This window comes from Miscanthus floridulus, chromosome 13, assembly GCF_019320115.1.
Source record: "Miscanthus floridulus cultivar M001 chromosome 13, ASM1932011v1, whole genome shotgun sequence".
In the NCBI taxonomy this organism is placed as follows: Eukaryota; Viridiplantae; Streptophyta; class Magnoliopsida; order Poales; family Poaceae; genus Miscanthus; species Miscanthus floridulus.
The window spans coordinates 43,831,470-43,839,183 of record NC_089592.1 but is presented as its reverse complement, the minus strand read 5'-3'; the positions used below and the strand labels follow the sequence as shown (position 1 = coordinate 43,839,183).

Genomic DNA, 7,714 nt, shown 5'->3' with positions numbered 1-7,714 from the left:
TGTGCTGCCTACAGATGGAGACTCAAGACTGCATATAGGTTTTGCTCCATTGGGTGCAAACACATAGGTGCCTGTTTCTTTTCTTTAAAAAAACAGCTATGGTCATAAGCTTAGTGATCATTTCTTTGAATTGTTGTTATGTAGCAAGCTACTGCAACTCACACAACACAGGACGTTGGGCTGCCAAAGCGCACACTCAAGCTGGAGGATGCCGCTGAAGCTAGCTGCTCACTCAATAAGATCGCAGCGCTTCCGAGGACATCACGCAAGGGTCGCCCGATACGCGTGCCATTTTATTGAGCCATACGCTGTGGGGGAGGAGGATCGTACAGATGAGGGCCAGTATGTAGAATATATTCTTGTAATCAGATACGTTGCTGCATGTCTATCAATGTTTGTAATATATGGATACCGCAACCTAGATCCTGTTTTAGTTAGGAACCGGGTTACCGCATCGCATAGGCCACTTGTGCGCGTGCACTGCCGATATGCCATCCATATGTTTAGCTTTTTAGCACGCAAACGATGCGTGGGCAAGGCCTAATTTTAGCACGCAAATGATGCTCTGTTGGCTATCTATACAACACCTTGATCCCAACATCTTTTGAACCTTTTTTGGCTGTGTATTGATAATTCAGGTGATTTACACCTTCTTGTCATCCGAGTGACAGAACACATTAAATCGCTCGATTCTAGCAAACAAAACAAATGTAGGGATTCAAGGCTCTGCATCACTCGATTCCCATAACCACAAGATCCACATCGAATGAACTAAACAAAATAGATCAAATTCAAAGCCAAAGAACATAGGGAAAAGAACACAAAGTAAACAGATCGCTGGTACGGCAGGCAAATTAGAAAAAAATAGGAGGGAAAGCACAGGGAAAGACAGTTTTGATAGATAAGCTCTATGAAAGGCACATTAGCAGGCCATCAAAGCAAGATTACATAGAAAGCATACAGACGCAACCAAAAGTAAACACATAGAAACTAAGCCAAGCTTAAAATAAACAGGTAACTATTCGAAGCAATTCTGGCCATTTCCAGTTACGAATAAATAATTTACACCAAATGCAAGCCGAATCTACACCTGCACTGGAATAGTAAAAAATAATATAAAAAGATGTAATATGGTCTGCATATATAGGAGCAAGCTGACGTGATGTGATGGCCATGAGTCCCTCAGAATGTAACATGCACCTGAGCACCTTGCCGACCATGCTGCATGCACCCATATTGCAGCAGAGGTAGATGCTTGTGGCAAGCAGACAAGCACTCGTAACCACCGGTTTTGAACACACACTCATAACCACTGTTGTTCGATAGAGAAAAACGCCGCCGCATGGAAAGAGGGACCAAGTGTCAGCAGTGCACCTGCACACACAAACAGATAGTCCATGCATACACGCAAAGCAAGCAAGGCCCCAGCAGCATGCACACACGCGCACTCGTATGCGTGCCGACCACCATGCTAATTAGGCACCGATCATGCATGACGAGAATCCACCGTCCCCTACTACGCGCCACCGTCCATTTATGTGCCGCGTACAATCACCAGCGGAATGCGTTTACAATGAGCGAGATGAGATGACAGGCGTGCAACGCCCTAGGGCAGGCACTGTCGTGTACCTATGTTTCAGGCGATAGAAGCAACATGGGAATTATATTAGGACTCTAAGGTTGCCTGCAAGATGATAAACACCACAGGACTCTGTGCCATTTATTGATCACTTTTCGCTTTTGGCCGTCAAGAAAATCTCCTATTTTCTGATCATTTTCACATCTAATTCCATCGCTATATTTAGTATCTAATTGCATGATCAACAGGTTAGCTCACACTAATTAGGCCTTGGTTTAGCTAGGATTCTCTGCCTTCTAGGTAGCTACTACCAACAGTCAACGTCGTATCTATATTAACTGTTCCCACAACACGGATAGTCGCTTGGGACAACTGCTGGTGATATCCACAACCACACACCATGTTCACACCTGGTAAGAGCTGACTTCATGGCACATGCTAGCTTCAGTTTGGAATAATTTTCTGGAATTTTGCATTGCTTACTCCATGGTGAATCACATGTCATTAAATTCTAGAGCTGATAAGGACCGCTCGGATGGATGCACGAGACCGCCGACATCAACACCTTCATCTAGGTGAGCATGGCGAGACCGTAACACCTCTTCTTCGCGTCACAAAACGGGCTCGCTCATCCCATTTGTCTGTCTTGTCAACGCGTCGCGAACGTCATTACTTTCAATTCGATCTCCTGGTCTGAACTATACATGAAGACGTTTCAAAAAATTTCAGCTTAAAGCAGACAAATGCAAGAATGACATCATTCCATCTTTATTATATTTTACAGACAACTTGGGACTACCAGCATTACAAGTAGCAAGTTTATGGTAACTTACAGAAATCTCACCATATTGGTACATCACAGTACAAACATTAAGTCTTGCCCTCTTTGAGTTTAAACAATGAATACAATAACGAATAATAATACAGAATAAACGATGAATACAATAAAGCCCCCACACAGAATTTAGACTACTGCAAGAACAAAACGACAACAACAGTTTCATTTGTGTTAACTGCTCAGGGACTCCAACTTTCTTGCTCAAACATAAGTCTTGCTCTCTTTGAAGCCCTCATTATAGCCTTCCACTTGACAAGCGCGCTCAATTTAACCCACCTACGATAGGATGGCAGCTTCGTCATGCTGCTGCCAATATCAGTTGGCAGCATGCTTACATTGGGTGCGCAGAACTGAGGTTTGTCGTGCTGGAGGTCTTTGAAAAACTCATCCATGTTAAAACTGCTTTGTGTCGACAAAACATGATCACCAGCTTGCATACTCAGTGGGAAAGGAGATGCATACTTAGAAACCATTAGATGCTCTTGCTCTGGATACCAGTGACCAAGTGAAGGACCTGCAAGAAAATACCATTCAGTGTATGGCCTTCAACTTCATTTAGTTATAAATAGGATACGAATAGTTGCGTGAAATTAGATGTCAGTAGGTACCATTGTTTGTGAAAGACGTCTGATAATCCTCTTGATGGATTGCCAAGGCTGTTTGATCCAGTGCTACTGATGCTATAATTTCGCTTGAAGCAATGGTTGGGCAATGAAGTGTTACTGAACCTGCAGTGTAATTTGCTTCCGGAGCTTCATACTGAAATCCAGTACCAGAGCCCATCTGGACATCGATGTCAAAAGACGCATCCTGGGAGAATGCAATGTGCAGTTGAGTCAGTAATATGAAAAAAAGTGCTTCAATGCTTTCTTAAAGGGAAATCCTAAAACAACTTAGAGGGCAGTTTGCAAGCAATCCTTAACCACGGAAACAGATTTTGGACAACATGAAAGTACTTATTACATGGAACATTTCCTTTGTAGCAACAATAAAAATTTGGCAGTCATACTGATTTATAAAATCTTATGGGGCCCAGATTAAAATTAAATGCATATAGAAAACACTAAAAACTAGAATTGTGAACCATATCTGTTACAGCCAAATTATAAGAAAGTTGCTGTAATTGAACTGCAGTTTAATTTCAGGCCACCGCTGAATAATGGGCATTACTTACAGTTTCAATGTTTTCTGGTACAGAAGATAAGGTCCTCACTCGCACAGATCCAATCCTTCCAAATATACACTGCTGGGAGAGAATACCAGAAAATCCGTTGACCTTTCAAGTTCCTTGTTCATCTGCTCCATGAATAGCTTGATCTGGAAACACTAAAGCTTTCATGTCACAAATAATTTTGATTGAAACAAGGAAAATATATACAGTTTAACAAGTCTTCACCATCAGGCTCAGTGGGCTTATGCCCAGGAATGATAGATTCCTGGAGTGTGCTGTTAATTGGCCTTGGCTGTCCATTATACATTTCATAATCATGATGATGGTAGGTTATACATTTATATGCATCCTCGCTTAATTCTTCCAATTGGGCCTGCAAAGGTATAAACATAGTAACTTTGCACAGTGTTTCCTAGAATTTTTCCTCATACATAGCAATAAGAAAAACTAAAATTTTCCTATCAACACTTTATTCTGCAACTTCAGGACCTCTCCATGTCTACATTGATGTGAATGACAATTTAGATTTTTTTCTTGAGCCACTCAATATGTTGTGGCATCTATTTTCTTCACTTGTTAAAAAAATGCTTTACCAATAAAAAACAAAGATTTACTTCATCTTCATGCTGCTTATTTCACAAAACAACAGAAGCAAATTATATGCCCAAAGCAAAAAGTCCTTTTGCTAAATGTACTTATTTGATGTGAATTGCGCTGATAGTATGTGAACAAATATCTGAGCATGAATGTACTTCTAGTGGATATCACTGTGAGTATCAGGGAAAAGTACCTTCCTAAGCGTATCAAGATCACCAAAAGCATTATATTGACCAGCTATTGTTGCTCCAACAACCTGACCCAGAGAACTGACGTACACCCTAATGTTCTTGCCTTCAATAAAGTGAGAGTAAAGGGATCTCCCAGGATCGCACTTCTTAGCATATTCAATAATAGCTTTCAAAGCAGACGGTCAGGCATTACCGAGAATCTATACATATATAAAAAATTAGCCTATGACAACGATCAAGATCGAACCATGAGAAAAGGTATGAACAAGACTGTTTTCTTACATTGCGCAGAGCTTCCTCATCCTTATAATACAACCTCATTAAGTCCTCCACTGAAGAAATGCCATTAGCTTCCAATGCCTTATGAAAGACACCACCTTTTCCAATCATTTTTAGACACCATACTTTATCATCTAACCTTGGAATTTCATGCTTCCTATATAGCTTCCAATGCCTTATGAAAGACACCACCTTTTCCAATCATTTTCAGACACCATACTTTATCATCTAACCTTGGAATTTCACGCTCTGTATCCTGTAAATGTAAGAAACATATGGATCCATGTTTTGAATTTTAAAAGTACAAAATTGAAGGTACAAATTTCAAACTCAGTTTCAGGATTACCTTATCCACGGCGGTCCTTAACAATGAAAGGTTCAGTTACACCTTCTTGAACTCGCTCACCAAGATCATCAAGAAGCTTTACCCCAAGCCTGAACTTTCGACTCCTTGTGAAGCTGGAATTATCAATGAAAGTAATGTCATGGAGACAAGCCTCACCATCTTTCAGTTTAACATCTAGCTTTCCCGTAAGCACCGCCCCAACTTTGTCACGTGGCCGTACTATATGGTTGTCAAACTCATCAGGTGTCCAGCTCTCATCATTATCCGCATTGAAGTCACCATCAAGAACTACAATCTTGACATTGGAGGAAAGAAGACGGGAACAATTTTTATCTTGCTGATTGCTCACAACCATTTTAACCTTGATTTGACCCCCATCCACCGCACGGACATCTCTTTTTGTAAATATTTCATCACTCATGCTATTCACGAAAACAAGTTTGTAGGTTGAAGGCAGGTTCTTTTCAATTCTTGTTCTGCAGATACAATGAACATGCGATTCAGATAAGGTTCGTAGTTCATGAGTCTAACAACACAGGTTGTGGAAGCTTATGATGTTAAAATTACCCAAGAATATTGTTGAAATGGCTCGAAAGTACTTTTCTCAGCTCTTCTGGTATCCGTAAAACGAATAGGAGAAGATTTGAGGAGGTTTGACTACCGACGAACCAGCGCCTTGGCCCAGCCCGGTCCCACCTTTAAGAAGGAGTACAAGAGCAATAATCCAGCGGTTAGCTAGCGTTCATATGAATATGATTACCCGGCTAATGGCAGCCTCCATCGCCTCCACCCTCGTGGTGAGTTCCTGGATGTGCCTGCAGCCCCTAATCTCACTGCAAAATATACACACATACCAAACTGGCTCAAGATTCCACCTTGCATATAAGAAATTGTCCTACATATAGATTTTAAAAAAAAACATTGCAAAGTATTGGGATCACGATTAAAGACGAACAAATATAAAAGTAGCCAAGAAAGAATATTAGGAAAAAAAGTATATTCAGTGACAAGTAAAAGAAAGAATATTATAGAAAAAGGCTATTTACTAACAGGTCGAACGACCGGCATCTCCTCTTTAGTGCCGGCGCACGAGGCGGTGGCGGAGGCGGTTGCGTTGGCCGCCTTCCTCCTCGGCCACCAGCATCACCACCAACTCCAGCTCCTGCTCCTCCCCTGCCACCGCCGCCGCCAGACCCGCCACTGCCCTCCCGCCGCTGCTTCGGTGGCATCAGACGCTAGCTGCAGCTCTGCTCCGCCGCTCCAAGCGTCGTGGTGGTGGTGCTCACCTGCTTTGTAGTCTGAACTAGCACTGCAGTTCCGCTAGAGCACATTTATAAGGACTAGGTGCTCACCAGGTCTGCTTAGCAGTTGGCACTCGCAAGAGAGGGGGTGGTGGTCGGCCTCTACAGGCTCCGGTGTCGGAGCTGGCAGACAGCGCAGGCCGAGACCGAAGCGTGTCCGCGTCCCGCGGTAGCGGTCCGGCTACGGTAGGGGCGCCTGGTCGGACGTGGAGGCGCCGAGGCGGGCGGCCGCCGACCGGGCGTCGGGCGTGGCTGCGTGGGGCGTCCGCCGGCCGGGCGAAGCGAATCCCCGCTCACGGAGACGCAGAAGCGAGGCGTCGAGTCGGGACGGTAGGAGGCAGCGCCCCAAGCTTTGCCACGACAACGTACCCGCGCCAGGCCATCTCGGCCTTTGGGAAGGCAACCTCCTGGTGATTGCTGGCGTCGTTGACCACGCCCGGCACTCATGCGTCTGCACACGCGCCATCGGCCATCATCGGCGCGCCTAGGAGGAGGTACCTGCAAGCATAAGGGTGCAAGCCTCTAGTACGATGAGCACGGTTGTCTCCATCACCGTAGCGTGGCCCCTCGTGCCGCCCCCGATGGCCACCGCAGCGGCAGTCCCAGAGCCAGATGTCCTCCGTCCAGGGCCCCGTTCCGAGGAAGGAGGGGGTCCGCGATGCAACCGAGCCTCGTGGCCACGGCGGGGGCTGTGGCCCGTGCGGCACGCAGGAGCGAGCTGGCACCCACAGCGACGGCCCAGGGGTGAGTGCGGCCAACCAAGGCGACGGCACGGCGCAAAGCAGCGGCGCGCGGTGGCAACGTCGGCCACCCGCGGGCGTATCTAGAGCAAGCGCGAGAGAGCGATGCGCGCAGCGGGGGGAGGGGAGACGGCGGCGCCCACCGCCAGGGCCTGGCCACTGCCGGTGCGCCGGAGGCCGACCGATGCGGCCGCACATATAGAGAGAGGGAGAGGGAGAGGAAGAGAGAGAGAGAGGTACCGCCCACGTGGAGAGAGAGGTAAAGAGAGAGGAGGTCGAGAGCAGAGAGAGAGGGACGAAGGAGGCGAAGGGAAAACTCACCCGCCGTGCATGCAAAGGAAGCCAGGCTCCAGCAGCATGCACGTGTACTCACATGCGTGTCGACCAGCACCGACCATGCATGTCGAAAATCCACTGTCCCCGCTATGCGCCACCGTCCATTTACGTGCAATATACCTACTTTATTGAATGCGTCTAGTTGCTTCATCTATCCACTGTCGAATGCACGGAAGAAGACCGACTGTGATGCGCTTCATCTGAGCCATGGAATCTCTATCTAACGCACCAAATAAAAAGAGTGTACGTGGACACCCTATAAGGCCGCCGATTCGGCGTGCCTTCATATCTTTAATTCTACTCATAACAGGGGTAAGTCATAGGATAAGATATATA

At 45.8% G+C, this 7,714-nt stretch overlaps 1 pseudogene; it reads right to left on the bottom strand.

Annotated features, from left to right (window-relative positions):
• Positions 1–2,323: 2,323 nt before the first annotated feature.
• LOC136501068 (calmodulin-binding protein 60 B-like) lies at positions 2,324–7,250 on the bottom strand (annotated as a pseudogene).
• Positions 7,251–7,714: the final 464 nt, after the last annotated feature.